Consider the following 15,298-nt stretch of genomic DNA (forward strand, 5'->3'; position numbering starts at 1 on the left):
CAAGTGTTTTCCATAAAGGTAAGAGTTGATGTTAAATCTTCATTTATTCATTTCATTAGTCATTTATATTTATTTCTCATTGTTTCTTTCTGTAAAACTGTTTTTAATCCCTATAAAATGTATTTTTAAATATTTTGGGGGGTCTGGAATGCATTAATTGTATTTACATCATTTCTTATGGGAATTATTGTTTCGGTTTTCGTGGGAGATTCAGGAATGGATTATTGTACGAAAAAACGAGGTTCCACTGTAATGGGTCGCAAAGACAGACTTACATTTCCAGTAGTATATGAATTGGAGAATGGAAGCCAGTGAAATGTTATACCTAAAGAGCAGAGATGTAGCCCACTGCCCTAATCTCAATGAGCCTTCACCTTTAGGACAGGTAGCGCATCTACCTCTACCTGGGAGTGGGAGCCTCACGTATGGAGGAATCTCTAAGGAAGAATGAGAGAACATTCTTAGAGAGATGGGCGAGCGGGGTCCTTCACAGAACCACTGCAAGTTATTGGAAGCCCCTCTAATACTTCTGTCTTGCAAAGGTAAAATTCTAATGCTCTAACTGGGCATAAAGACGTTTCTTTCATCTTCCGAGCCTACCATGTTAGCCAAGTTCTTAATGGAGAAAGCATGAGGCCAAGGATTCTCGTTCTGTGAGAAATCCTAAAGTGTAGGATAGGAAACTATGGCGTCCCTGTTTAAGAATCCAACCTTTTATCAAGGGCTTGAATTTTACTATCCCTTCTGGCCAAAGCCAAAGGGTTCTTCCTGGTTAAATTCCTGAGGGAAGCAGATGCCAGGGGTTCAAAGGGAGGGCCACAGCCATTTAGGGCCACGGTCCAAATTCCAAAAGACCTGTGAGTGTCTCAATGCTTGCAGGTACAAAAGACTTAATGAAGTGTAAGTTCTCGATTCGATGACAAGTGTAAGTCCTCATGCCTAAATACAGAGCTTAACATCACTCTATATCCTTAATTGTGGACAACGACAAAACTCTCGATGTTCATCAGAAAACACAAAGCAGTGATCCCTGTCAAGACGTTTGAGAAGAAGAGATCTGATGCCTTCTGCACCTGGAGCAGGAAACAGACCATTTGTTCTGATAGACATCAGAGGATGACCGATGCCTACATTTCGAGATTGCCTCTGCAGATGCTCTCGAAAAGCCATTTAGCTCTGTGGAGTCCAACGACAGTTTGAACCGTCAGAGCCAGTGTATACAATCATTAGTGGAACCTCATTATGTATGGTTGTCGGCAGAAAAGGGAACTCTTGGCACCAATGGGTGATCTCAGGCACCAATGAGCGCTCAGGTGCCAATGGACACTCAGGCATCAAAGAGCGTTAAGGCGCCCACGACGGATCAGGAACTGCTGTGCGTCTGTAACAGAAGAGCAGCTGACAAGTCACTGAATGCACAGAAAGCAAGCAGGCATTCAGAAGCCACTACAGGAGACAATGCAGCTGGCACCACTGGGGGCTCCTTAGAAGCTAAAACACTAAATGGAACTGGGCACTACGAAACACCTACACTTTCTTGCACACTAGACCATCCAGGTGTGCGAGATCTAGCAGAAACATATTCTGTAACTGCTTGAGGTGCCAAAGACAACACTGGCGCCAATGGCACACTGAACTAAGACATTTACGTTTAACCGCAGGACAGGAAGCTAAGTCTCCTTCTACTTGTTTAACAGGAGAACCTTCTGAAGAAAAGAGCCACTGGGCTATCCACAGAAACTGCAAGAGGGCTTCATCTCTTTCACCTTCTTGGGTGGCACTGGAGAGGTAAAGAAACGTCCACCGCAAACCTTTTCAGTGATCTGGAATTATCACCGAAGCGCCATCAGCGCTCTCTCTCAGGACTCGGTGCCTCAGAACTTGAAGAAAACAAAACCCTGATGACCACTATCCAAGACACCTTTCCCGTGGCTGTCTTTTCCCACCTGGGCACCACTGACTGAGGAAGCAGACTGCCTGTGGGCGGAGACCCCCACAGACCTCCCTTGGGACTCCGGTATGACTTCTCCCAGGTGCAGGGGAGTGTGTCAGGGACCTTTGCTTAGGAGAATCAGCAGAACAGACAGCCAACTCCCAGTAACACTTCACTTTTTTCTCTATCAAGAAGACCATGAACTGACTCGCCTAACTGAGCCATGGAGTCAGCAGAGAGCTCAAACTTCACTTAAAGACTGGCAATGGCACTGGGTTCGGAAGCATGGGAGCTGAGTAAAGGATTAGGTGGGTACAGAAGTGAGACTGGGTTTAAGAGACAAAAATTATATTGTTATGATACAATAAAGTTTGTTCATACTTACCTGGCAGATATATATATAGCTGTATTTTCCGAAGTCCGACAGAATTTTAAAAACTTACGACACACGTAGTGGGAGTCAGGTGGTTAGTACCCATTCCCGCCGCTGGGAGGCGGGTATCAGGAACCATTCCATTTTCTATTCATAATTTTTTATTTCCACTGTCTCCTGAGGGGAGGTGGGTGGGGTACTTAAAATATATATATCTGCCAGGTAAGTATGAACAAACTTTATTGTATCATAACAATATCATTTTGTTCATGAAACTTACCTGTCCAGATATACATATAGCTGAATCCCACCTTTGGTGGTGGGACTAGACAGAATAGAAGATTTTAGGAAACATATATATGCAGATAATTGATATCTTGGTTCCTTACCTGTTAGAATAGCTGACTTCGTGATTACTGTCACCTCAGTCTGCTTCTGCTACTAGAGTTGCCAGCGAGGTAGAGACCTATAAAGCTGGTGCACTCCAGATGATCTGTCAACGGGGGCGTGACCACGATGTGACTAGACCATTGACCATACAGTGAGGGCAACGAAGTAAAAAAACAACCACCTGGCCTTAGACTACTCCCAAAGGTATCCCACTAGACTAGGACTAATGGAAGGGAGATCCGCCCAGGCGGTCAACCCCACAACCAAAAAACACACACAAACAAAAAAAAAAAAAAAACTCGCCTAACCATTAAAGGATAGGATGAGTGCTACCTCCTGCCCCCAAAACAGTGTCATGCAGCAACGTATGCTCCTAGCGAGTAGCAATTTTTGGTATGTTGCTTTCACCTCCCTCCCGCAGGTAGTGTGAAGCGAACACCGAACTGCTTCGCCAATATGTGGCACTCAAAATGTCACTGAGTGCCATATTTTTGTGAAAGGCTACCGAGGTGGCGATAGCCCTCACCTCGTGGGCGTTCACTTTTAGAAGCTTCATGTCACTATCACTGCACTTGTCATGGGCTTCCTTAATAGTATTCCTCAGAACGCCAGTGCGTTCTTCGACATAGAAAGATCTGGTTTTTTCACAGAGCACCACAAGTTCTCAGAAGAGCCTCTACAGGCTTTAGTTCTCTCTAAATAGATTTGAGAGCCCTGACAGGGCACAGAACACACTCTGGTTCATGTCCCACGATTTCCATCAAACCCTTGATCTTGAACGTCCTCGGCCAAGGGTTGGAAGGGTTCTCGTTCTTTGCTAAGAACGTAGGACTTAAGGACAAACAGCACTATGATCCTTAAACCCAACCTGTTTGCTTATAACCTGGATTTTGCTAACACTCTTCGCCGTCGCCAGAGCAGTTAGGAAAATGGTCTTCCTCGTCAGGTTCCTATGCGAAGCTGAGTGGAGCGGTTCGAACTGACTTGACATCAGGAACTTAAGTACCAAGTCCAAGTTCCACGATGGTACTTTAGGCTGCGGAACCTTCGTAGTCTCAAAGATATGATGAGATCATGAAGGTCTCTGTCATTCGCCAAGTCAAGTCCTCTATGTCTGAAGACTACGGAAAGCACACTGCCTGTAGCCCTTTATTGTAGGAACAGCTAATTTCACTTTCTACTCTCAGTAAAGGAAATCTGCTATGGCTCACAGAGGTCGAGGTGGAGGAAATGCCCTTCTTCCTGCACCAACTTCTGAAGACAGCCCCACTTAGATTGGTACACTACGATCAAGGAAGGTCTCCTTGCAGTGGTGATTGCCTTAGCCACAGGTCTTTGAAAAAATCCTTCGCTCTGGCCAACTTCTGGATAGTCTGAACGCAGTCAGACTCAGAGCGGGGAGGTTTTTTGTGGTACCTCTCGAAGTGGGGCTGTCTGAGTAGATCTTTCCTTAGGGGGCAGAGTCCTCGGAAGTCTATCAGAAAGACTTACCTCTGTGAACCAGTCGGTGTCGCCGGCCAGAAGGTGGGGGCGATGGAGGGTCTCATCCTCGCTCCCTCTGATGCCGCGAATTTCCTCATTACCCCCTCCCCTAGGATCTTGCAATGGGGGAAAAGGCGGTAAAGGTCCAGGCCCGACCAATTCCAAAGAAGGGCGTCTACTGCCACTGCTCCCAGGTCCAGAACCGGCGAGCAATACAGCGGAAGTTCTCCTTGTCCTGGAAGTTGCGAATATGTCCACATGAGGACATCCCCACAACTTCCACAGCGACTGGCATAACGTCCTGATGTAGGTCCATTACGTCGGCAGAAGCTGTCCTTGCCAACTGAGAAGGTCTGCTCGAACGTTTCCTACTCCCGCACAAACCTTGTGATTTCGCCCACAGCAGGATTTCCTTCGCCATGGCAACAGAGAACGAGAGTGGGTTTCCCCCCTGTTTCCTGAGGTATGCCAGGCCTGTGGTGTTGTCCGAGTTGATCTGAAACCACTTTGTTGGAGACTTCTTCTTGAAAGAACCGAGCGCAAGCTGAATCGCTGACAGTTCTTTGAGAATTATGTGCCAGGACACCTGTTCCCCTCTCCAGGTGCATGACACTTCCCTCCCCCCTAGTGTTGCTTCCCCAGCCCGTGGAAGACGCGTCGGAGAACAACACTAGGGCGGGGTTCCGAAGCTGAGCGAAGACTTCTGCAAGCTTTCCGCGGATCTGACCACCATCTTAGGTGGGTTCCTTCAACCTCTTCTGGTTCAACAACAAGATCGCTTCCAGATCTTGTTCGCGCTTCCAGTTGTTCGACAGGAAGAATTGAAGTGGTCTGAGGTGCAACCTTCCTAGAGAAACAAACTTCTCCAGTGAGGAAATGGTCCCCAGCAGACTCATCCATTCCCTCACCGAGCATGTTTCCTTCCAGAAAGGCTGACACTTTGTATAGGCATTGAAGTTGTCGCCCCTGGGAACGGAAAAGCCCGAAAAGCCACCAAGTCCATCTGAATCCCCAGATACACTAAGGATTGAGAAGGGGTCAGATGTGACTTTTCGAGGTTTACCAGAAGCCCCAGGGACTTCGCTAACGACAAGGTCGTGTGAAGGTCCTCCAGACACCGGTCTTTCGATGAGGCTCGAATAAGCCAGTCATCCAGGTAGAGAGATCCTGATCTTCGCAAGATGGAGCCACCTCGCAACGTTCTTCATAAGGATGGTGAAGACCATCGGAGCTGTGCTTAGACCGAAGCAGAGTGCCTTTGAACTGGAAAAACCTTCCCCTTCAGGACAAACCGCAGGTATTTCCTTGATTGGGGGATGGATGGGGACGTGAAAATACGCGTCCTGGAGGTCTAGTGAGACCATCCAATCCCCCGGTCTTAAAGCTGCGAGCACAGATTGAGGCGTCTCCATCTTGAACCTCTGCTTGGTGACGAAGAGGTTTAGGCTGCTGACATCTAGGACGGGTCTCCACCCCCCTGACTGTTTCGGCACCAGGAACAGTCGGTTGTAAAAACCTGGAGAATCCAGGTCGAAGACCTGTTCCACCTGCTTTTCGATCATCTGATCTAGCAGATCGTAAAGCACTTTATGCCTTCTCCCTCGATAAGAGGGAGACAAATCCCTTGGTGACTTCAGGAACAGGATTCGGTACCCCTTCCTCACGATGTCCAATGACCAAGTGTCGGCACCTCTCTCTTCCCAGGCTCTCGCGAAAAGTAGAAGCCTGGCTCCTACCGGCGGCTGAAGGACTTCCAAATCACTTCCTGCTCTTTGAAGGAGCGGGGGCTTTGCCTCTGGAAGTGCCTCTTCCTCGAGCGGCTGGTTTCGAGGAAGATCCAGCCCGAAAGGGCTTTGACTTCTTAGCAGAAGAGACCCCTGAAGACGAAGGGCCCGCAGGTCTCCTCGATGACTGAGTGAGTAGATCTTGCGTTGCTTTTCTTGAAGGTGGTGGCGATGTCCTTTACCATAGTCTGAGGGAAGAGATGGTCCGAAAACGGAGCGAAGAGCAAATCTGCCTTTTGCGATGGCGAGACAGATTTTGCTGTAAAGTTACAGAAGAGGGATCTCTTCTTTAAGAGCCCCGTGCAGAAATGAGTCATCAACTCCTCTGAACCATCCCTGACGGCCTTGTCCATGCAAGACAATACACTGGACAGCTCCCCCAGACTAATGGAATCAGAACTCCTGGACCCGGCATCTAGTACACCGAGACACCAGTCGAGAAAGTTGAAAACCTCTAGCGTCCTGAAGAGGCCTTTAAGGTGAAAGTCCAGTTCGCTATGGGCCCAGGAGACTTTCGACGACGACAAGAGGGCTCTTTTTGAAGGCATTCTACGATGATCCCAAAGTCCCCCTGAGCTGAAGCTGGAAGTCTAATCCCCACGTTTTCTCCCGTCTCGTACCACATTCCCGCTTTCCCGTTGAGTCTTGAAGGCGGAAGAGCGAACGAAGTCTTACCTGAAGCTTTCCTCTTCTCCATCCAATCATGGACTTTGCGTAGCGCTCTCTTCGTAGAAAGTGACTTTTTCATCTTCACAAAGCCCGAGACCTTAGTCGCTTTGGAGGAAGAAAGTTGAGAGGGAGGAGTGAGAGGAGCTTCAGGCTGAAAGGTTTCTCCAAACTCCGACTGAAGAAGACGAGTTAGAACTTTATAATCTGTAGAGACAGGCGCCAACTGCTGCTCCTCGTCAGCCTCGACTAAAGCGTCACTAACTTCCTCTTCTGAAACAGGAGAAGTAGGAGGAAGTAAAGATGAAACTACAGCGGAGCGATGCACAGTCGAAGGAACCGCTGAATCTTGAATTGGCGAATCCTCTAAAAAGAGAGAGCGGCGAACAGGAAGTGTTTCCGCATCCACCTGAGCTTCCGTTGGTGCGGGTCTGGCGTCCGCTGGCGCGCGTTTGGCGTCCACTCTCACACGTCTGCCGTCGACTGGCGCGCGCTCAACGTCCACTGGCGACACCTGGCGTCAGCTGGCGTCAGCTGGCGCTCGCTTGACGTCCACTGGCGCGCGTTTGACTTTCGCTGATGCGCGCTCAGCGTCCACTGAAGTGCGTTCAGCGTTCATAGGTGCACCATCAAGAAGAACGCCATCTGGCGCTTACCTTCCATCCGTTCCGAACGTCAGGCTCACGCTGGACCTGTTCCGTAATAGCAGGTACAGTGGACCCCCGTATTCGCGTTCTCCAGATTCGCGGAATTTCTTTTCTGGGAACGTTTCCCCGCATTATTCGCGGAAAATTCGCGCATTCGCGGGTATTTTTCTATGAATATCCACAAATTCCTGGTTTTTGATGAATTTCATTATAAAATGCACTTTTTTGTGATAAAACTATTAAAGAGACCAAGTATGAAAATTTCTAGTGGTTTTTCTTGATTTTAACTAACAAAATAGGCTGTTTTTAGCATTTTCATAGGGTTCCAAACATTCGCGGGTTGACTATTCACGGGGGGGGTCTGGTACGCATCCCCCGCGAATACGGGGGGACCACTGTAATAACGCTTCCCGAGAGCGAGAAACGAGCACATCACCTCCTTCTAGAGAGCCGCTGGGGAGCAGCACGCACTCTAGGAGACGAAAACGGAGAGAGAGACGAGCGAGGAGAAGGAGAGGGAGACCGTCTAGTCTTCTTCACTGGAAGTCTGTCATCCTTCCTGCGACGACGAGGAAGCGTCTCTCTTGAAGCAAGAACATCCGCAAGTTGTTGCTGCAACGAACGAAGAATAGTCGGGTCGGTGAAGCCTTTTCTGGGAGGGGCTGATCCGTGAGAAGGCGCAAGTAGCGAGGGGACGCCTCCCTCCTTCTCACAGGAACTGCCTCTTCACGTACTCTGGAGCGACTGCGGGGCGCTCGAAAGCGTCAACGTCCTAAGACTCTCTACGCCTCTTCTGCGGCGGGGAGAAGCTGCGAACACACTATCAGGTGAAGATCAAAGTTCTGGTGAGCAACTTGGACGTGAAGCGTCCCGATCACGAACGCTCCTTTTCAGCGGGCGTGACACTGAATGAGAGCTCCACCCCTTACGCGGGGAGGAAAGCCTTCGAAGAAGAAAAGCATCCTTGAGGAGACGTGCATGCGCACGCTCCTTGGCAGTCTGGGTAGCATCATCAGATACTGCCGAAGGCACGTCAGATCGGTGGGGGTTCCTCGTAACCCTCCTTTGGCTTTCGACATGCTCTCTCCCAGTAACCTGGGGGTCAAGCAGAGGTCCTGGCCTAGAGGCGAAATAAGGCCGATCTGACGCACCCTCCACTACACAAGGGGCACTATCACTTTTAGGCACTTCACTTTTGCTCTCAAGAGCAAGCACTTTTCGATTCTAAGTTGCGAATCGACTCCAATATCAAAAACAAGGGGTATTACCTTCTACAGACACTGTTTCAGGGCCTGAAGGCAACACTACAGGGTTAGGAGCATTAACTACGGAAGGAGGGTTAACAGGAGAAACATTAACTTCTCGTCTACCTGACACACTCCTGGAGGAAGACCTCCTTAACCTATCACGTTCAAGCTTCTTAAGATAGGTCTCATACCCCATTCCACTCAGAATCTGTAAGACATTCACAACTCCTTGCAGCGGTTCTCATACACACACCATTCATGCTCCCTGCAACTTTTATTTTACACACAGTATGTGGGTCTACTGAAGCTTTCAGTAGCCTACCTCTACAGTCTTAGAACAAAAACCTGGCGCTAGCGGAACTAGTCCTAGGGATCTAAATCAAGAGTAATCTAAGCCAAAATCAAACCAATCCAGAATAAACGTGTGCCTAGCCACCGATCCAAGTCAGATACCAAAAAAAAAAAACAAGCCAAGAACTATAAGTTTCCAAAATCCAGACGGAGGTGCTGCAAACAGATGTTTACAACACCGGCGACAGAAAAATTATGAATAGAAAATGGGAATGGTTCCTGATACCGGCCCTCCCAGTGGCGGGTGGGAATGGGTACTAACCACCTGACTCCCACTACGTGTCGTAAGTTTTTAAAATTCTGTCGAACTTCGGAAATACAGCTATATATATATCTGACAGGTATGTTTCATGAACAAACAGATATATCGGGAACTCCAGATGTAGATCTGGAAGATTCCTGGCTTAGCTAATGATCTTTTCATACATAGCAGTCACCTTGCGCTTCCTATCCTTTTCCTGTTTTGAAAGGTGAGAAGACAAAACCCTCCATTATCTATTACCCCAGCCTACACATTCATAACAAATCAATCCTGGAGAGCACACTTGACCCTACATTTAGTACACATTGAATGTAAGTCGTACCAAGCAGAAGTCAAACCGTGTACTGCAGCACGGTGCTCGTCACTCCAGATTCCGACATCATCAGATGGAAAAATGCAAAAAAAACAATCTATAACCTCAACTGGTCCAAAACTCTGCCTAGTTAATGCCAGACTACCAAAACAAATGGCTGAATGGCTATGAAAAGAATAACAAATACTCCACAGAATAGTACTACTGTAAACATCTGGTAAACAACAGAATCCAAATTTTCCAAAGGCTGCTGCTTACAACCTTTGTCAGGAGCCGGCAGAAATAAATTGAGGTATTTGCTATGTTTGTTTCCCTTCTACCCTGGTAGTGGGCAGGGCTACTTACCTACAACCAAACAAAACAATCCAATACATACCAAGATTTTCAAATTTTAGCAAACCAGTACTTAGAAATTCTTAGCTATGTAATTACGTACTACTTGGAAAGCTACTTGCATAAAACAAAAATGAAATGATAATTATACAAATGAAGATATTTGAATTTACTGGCTACTTATAACAAGATGTGAAATCTATAATATCAAGACAATGGCAAAAATAATAAGTAATTATTATTAGATTAGGTTATAAAACTTTTGGCACAGCCAAAGTACTAATTATTATTGATTTCTTATATAATTTAAACCCGATAGAAAACTCAACAGGACATTGGGTACATCCCTGAGAGAGAGAGAGAGAGAGAGAGAGAGAGAGAGAGAGAGAGAGAGAGAGAGGTATTTTTTCACAATATGTGACGAATTACAAAACAATACTTACCATGAACTTCCACCTGAAGCAGGTGAACATTTTTGTTGCTTAGCCTTGCTATCCATCACAGCAGCCCTTCTGGTGTTCCTCTTGGGAGTTATGGGGTTCTCCTTCTTCTTGGACGTTTCCATTGGCAACTCCTCCTCTTGAATGTCAGTCCCAACTCCTTGACTATCCTTGGCCCTCGCATTTTCGTCCAATGTCTCCGGCAACTTTCTGTTTTGGACTTATCTGGAGTTTCGGCAAGGCTGCTGGACTTAGCGGTCCGGGATATCTACGGCTTGGTAACACCTCCTTCCTGCTGCTGGCTTTGCTTTTGCCTTTGGCTGTCTCATTGCTGGCCTTGCTCTCATCTTTATCGTTGACGGCATTCCGAACGGATCTCCTGACGGCACAGGTGACGGGTTCTTCTTCCTCCTCCTCCTCCTCCTCCGGAGGAGGAACACTGATCTCTGCAAGCTTCCTCAGATCAGGAAGAGAATCCAGAGAGATCTCATCTTCGGTCGAGTCCATCAGTGTCTCCAATAGCATCGCAGTCTCGACAGGAACATTGGGGCTGTACAGATTCTGCCCCCACCCTACTTTTAGGACACACTGATGACGACGATTTTCCTCTGGGTTGCTTTTTGCTAGTACTAGTTTTCGACTTTCGTTTTATCCGACCTCGTGCTTCTTGTGGTACGTCTAGGCCTAGGACTGACTTCTGATGCCTCCTTCTCGACAGTTTCTCCCTCCTCGGACACCAAGGTTTCTTGACTGTTGTTGCTGGAGATGACTTTATCATTTTTGTTCTCTTCACATTCTTCATCAAATGCCAATTTCTTCTTTGAAAGTCCTGTACTATCTAGTTTCACATCATCCTTTTGAAAAGTGACAAAACAGTGATGTCATCCTTTGAAGCATCTTTCTCATTAGAAATCATTTGCTCAAAAGAACTTTTAGACCCAAGATCATCTAATGGATTCTTGAAGGTACAATCGTCTCGTCTTTCTTAGAAATTACAACCCTGTGTAAATTAACACGCAAAGATTTGGTTACCCTTTCGATTCTTTCCAGCTCATCTTTATCATCAGTTTTGGGATCCATTTCTTCAGAAGCCCTCTCCCATGGGATTTTAAACTGTCGGATGTTTCCGTTATTTCAATTTCCAGAGGAGATTTTATACTTTTATTTGCTGGTGACAATGCCTTCGCATGTTCCTTTATTTTAGCATCCTCCGAACTCACTGAATATTCAAGTCTTTTCTCTCTGACAATTTTTCTATGCTTGTTTCTGCATTTCCCTTTACCTGAGATGACGATGACAGATCTTTGACAACAGGTCCTTCCAAAATATGTGCCTCAACCTCAGCAACATTCTGTTTTTCCTGAGCAATCGTCAGCAAACATTTCTGAGAGCCTCTGCTCAATTTCCGCTGACTTACGCAACGATTTGACTTGAGCAGCAGGTAAAGACTTGCCTTTCTTTCAGAATTATCTAAGCTTTTGTTGGGCTCCACTGCACAGTCAGATTTTTTCTTTGACATTATTAGAATTGTTCCTCTTGCTTGAACGATCTTCCACTGGACTCTTGACCACGAGTGAAGGTTCCGTTCCTGGAGGTGGGGGAGTTGAGTTCTCGTGCTCGTCTACATAAGGCAGTTCCCCCTGAAGCTCAGGGGCAGTTTCTGTGCCAGGCGGGGGAGGAGTGCACTCCCGGCTTGTGACAGGGAAAACTCGGAAGAGGGACTCGTGGTTACTGTATGGCAATAGGGGCATCTCCGCAGCTGCTTTTCTAAGGAGAACATGTTTTGGGGGACGTCACTTCCATACGCTATCCATTCCTGTGTCCATTTGCATAACCGTGGGAAAAAGGATTGAGAGCCTCCAACACTAAGGTTTTAGACGTGGACATGGGAGGGGGTAGGGAAATCTCATTCTGAGCCTCACAACTGTAAGACCACACCATTCCCGCTTCGATCTGGGCACAGTGAGAAAATGGGGTAAGGACATCTAACTCCAAATTTTTGGCAGTGGCGCTTGGTGGCGGCAAGGGAATCTCCATCACCTGCTGGATGTTTATATCCTCTTTTGCTTCCGGACGAGATCAGGGGCCTTCGTCTTTTTTGAAGGCTCAAAACCAGGTAGAGGGATGTTCAGCAACTGTAGAGCTTCTACAGTAGCTGAAGCTACGTCGGACTCATTCTCGTCTGACGGCGAATTGGGTTTTTCGAAGTCTGGTACAACCATTTTGCTATAGCCCTTGTCTATTCTTTCCAAATAGGATATGTCTAGGTCAACATCATTTTCTTTCCCAGTCTCCTGGTCACTTGTCGAGCCTTCCTCTTCCAATTCCATGTCGGAAACCATTGCTTCGTGCATTTCATGCATTAATTCTTCAGGTTCTTTAGTGGTTGACATACTCTGTAAAGTACTGCTTCCTTTTGTAAGTGTTCCGGTCATGCCAATGCCCTCTGGTGTTAAGTTTACATTATCAGGATTATTTATGGTCACCTTTCCGTCTGGTTTACTTTCTTCAATGCTGTCTGAAGGCATAACAATAGATTCGTTATCTTGACCTCCAATTCTCTTTTTGTCATGAGAATTACCTCCATCAAAACTGGGGAAACTTTCTACGCTGTCCGACAAATCGCTACTATCAGGTAGCTTTGAATCTAAAGATGTCGGGTCTTTGGAAGACCCAATGCCTGTTTTTTTTCCATTCACCTTTTTCCTGAAGGAAGGCATCTTCCCACCAGGGGAACTTGACAGATGTACCAGTATATGCTTTCCTTTGTGTGCTTGTCTTGTGACATGCTTTGTAGTTTATATCAACATCGTCCGTTTCTCTTGATTCAACTACTTTCTCGACAACTTTTTCCTTGACGTCTGCCGATTGTGCCATCACTCTGGCTACTTGTACGTCGTTCTCTTTCCCCTGCTGCGTTGCTTTCCTTTGAAACTTTCTCGTGAACTTCTTTAGGCTGGCTTTTTACCTTCTTTAACTTGTTTAGCCTGAATCTTTTTCCTTGGACCCTAATCCTAACCCACCATTATCCATCTTTGGCTTCTGTGTGCCAGGCCTGTGCTCCCTCGAAGCAACCTTGATGCTCACAGATGTCATCTTCTCTTCACTCTCCTTTCCCAACCATCCCCTTCTGCTTTCCATCTCTCTCTCTTTTAGCCTTGAGTTCACGGAGTAATCGTCCTTCTATCTGCTGAGACACGTCGTCTTTCGCTTCAGCTTTGGTATACCTTTTTATTGCTTTGCATCTTGTGCCTGAACAGGGCTCCTTGGTGGGCCTTCCAGTATGATTCTATTTTGCTGGGGTGGTTTTCCTTGTATGTCTGTAAATAAGAGTACCATCAGCCTGTACAATTCTAGAGCAACAAACCTTTATTTACAAGATATGAAATTTTATACTGAAAAGTTCTCTACAGCATCTAAAAGCATTACAATAAAACACACTTGAAACTGAGCTTAGATTATGATATTACCAGCTAAAATATACAAGATGTGTCACGTTCCTTGCATCTTGATTTAAAATTCAAATACACAGTACTTGAAAACACATCACTCAAGAGTAATAAGCTGCAATATATATTACTCTGCAAATAAGATATTGGAAATTTGTCACCTTCTCTTAATTCTCTTTCATTTTGTAGTTGGGACAACCTATATTAGCGTAAATTTTCAGCATCTAAGACACAGGTTAGGTTCCGAGACTTGTTCAGGGAGAAAAATAGCATACTTGATATGGAATTACAGTGTGGTACTGTAATCTTGTAAGACGTACGTAATCCCTTCTACATGAGAAATCAAAATAAAATATAATTACCAACCTGTATGCTCATACACAAATGAACTTGACCCTCAACAGACCAGGGTAAATATATACTAATGCACACCTTTAGACCAGGCTTCATTTAAGGATGGCCAATAAAAAAAAATCAATAGAAAGAGTTAGATATGCATATGCACATGGTTTGAAAAAAAAAATTTGACAAATTTTCTGTACCTTCCAATAGAATTTGAAAGTGAACATTTCCAATCCTCTTCTCTAAAAAAACAGACATAAAAATAAGCTAAATTTAAGTTATACATATTCTTTGTAATTTTTATTTATTGTATTTTGTAATATGAAGTTTTCATAAAATTTAATATTGTGATACTCACCTGAACAGCTCTCATTTACCAATCCCACTAGTGGGAAATTTTAACAGCAAGCGTTACCAACGCTGCAGGTAAAATCTTGTCACTTGAGCTACCACAACAGATGGTTCGCAATGCTGACATAGGTGTGTGCTGATACTCCTACCTTCGTCAATTGCTTTATTCAAGTTCAAAATTGATGTGGGGGGGGGGGGGAAAGGAGGGTGGGAATCTTTCGGGTGTTCAAGTAAGTATTATAATATAAGTTTTATTATAGAAAAAAATTCATATTGCAATTCACTCCTGAACACCTAAATTTCCCACCCCTATTACCCTTTTAAACGCCGATTGGATGTATTAACGTCGATACAAATGGTCTGTTGGGTGCCGATTGGACGTATGGTACGTCGATATATAAAAAAGTTTTTTTAAAAATTAACGGAAAAATACTTATAGGCCTACCAGGCGAAAACTTTTGAATCACACGCCTTGGGGGATGCTGGGAGCTCACGGATAAAGGCATTGTTTTGTTTACAATCGTTACCCAGGCGCGCAAGCGAGAATTTCTTTCTTCTCGCACTAAAAAACATCAGCAACCCACATCTCGGTAATTATTTTTGTCACTTTGACATAATTTTTGCACTATTTTATATTAGCCGTTACATGGAGTATTATATATGAAAATGTGTGCAATTTCATGTAGAATACAACTAAAAAGAACTCATGGTTGTAGCTTTTATAGTTTTGAAATATTTTTTTTGTTTTATATAAATAACGATAAGTGCCAAATTTCAACCTTCGATCAACTTTGACTCTACCGTAAATGGTCGAAAAACGCAATTGTAAGCTAAATTCTTATATTCTAGTAATATTCAATCATTTACCTTCATTTTCCAACAAATAGGAAGTCTCTAGCACAATATTTCGATTTATGGTGAATTTATGAAAAAAA

General features: G+C 45.3%; 1 protein-coding gene and 1 long non-coding RNA gene across 2 annotated transcripts in view; one reads left to right on the top strand and one right to left on the bottom strand.

The window, feature by feature from the left end:
- The window catches only part of LOC135205057 (zinc finger protein 318-like), a gene marked incomplete in the record, with an annotated part of 177,548 nt that overhangs the window by 11,743 nt on the left and 150,507 nt on the right, over nucleotides 1-15,298 (top strand).
- LOC135205059 (uncharacterized) overlaps nucleotides 13,364-15,298 on the bottom strand; it is a 30,968-nt gene continuing 29,033 nt past the window's right edge. The window contains exon 3 of the long non-coding RNA XR_010312403.1: nucleotides 13,364-13,541. This is a non-coding gene — a long non-coding RNA (uncharacterized LOC135205059). The remainder of the gene's footprint in view (nucleotides 13,542-15,298) is intronic.

Source organism: Macrobrachium nipponense, chromosome 48, assembly GCF_015104395.2.
Source record: "Macrobrachium nipponense isolate FS-2020 chromosome 48, ASM1510439v2, whole genome shotgun sequence".
Lineage (NCBI taxonomy): Eukaryota > Metazoa > Arthropoda > Malacostraca > Decapoda > Palaemonidae > Macrobrachium > Macrobrachium nipponense.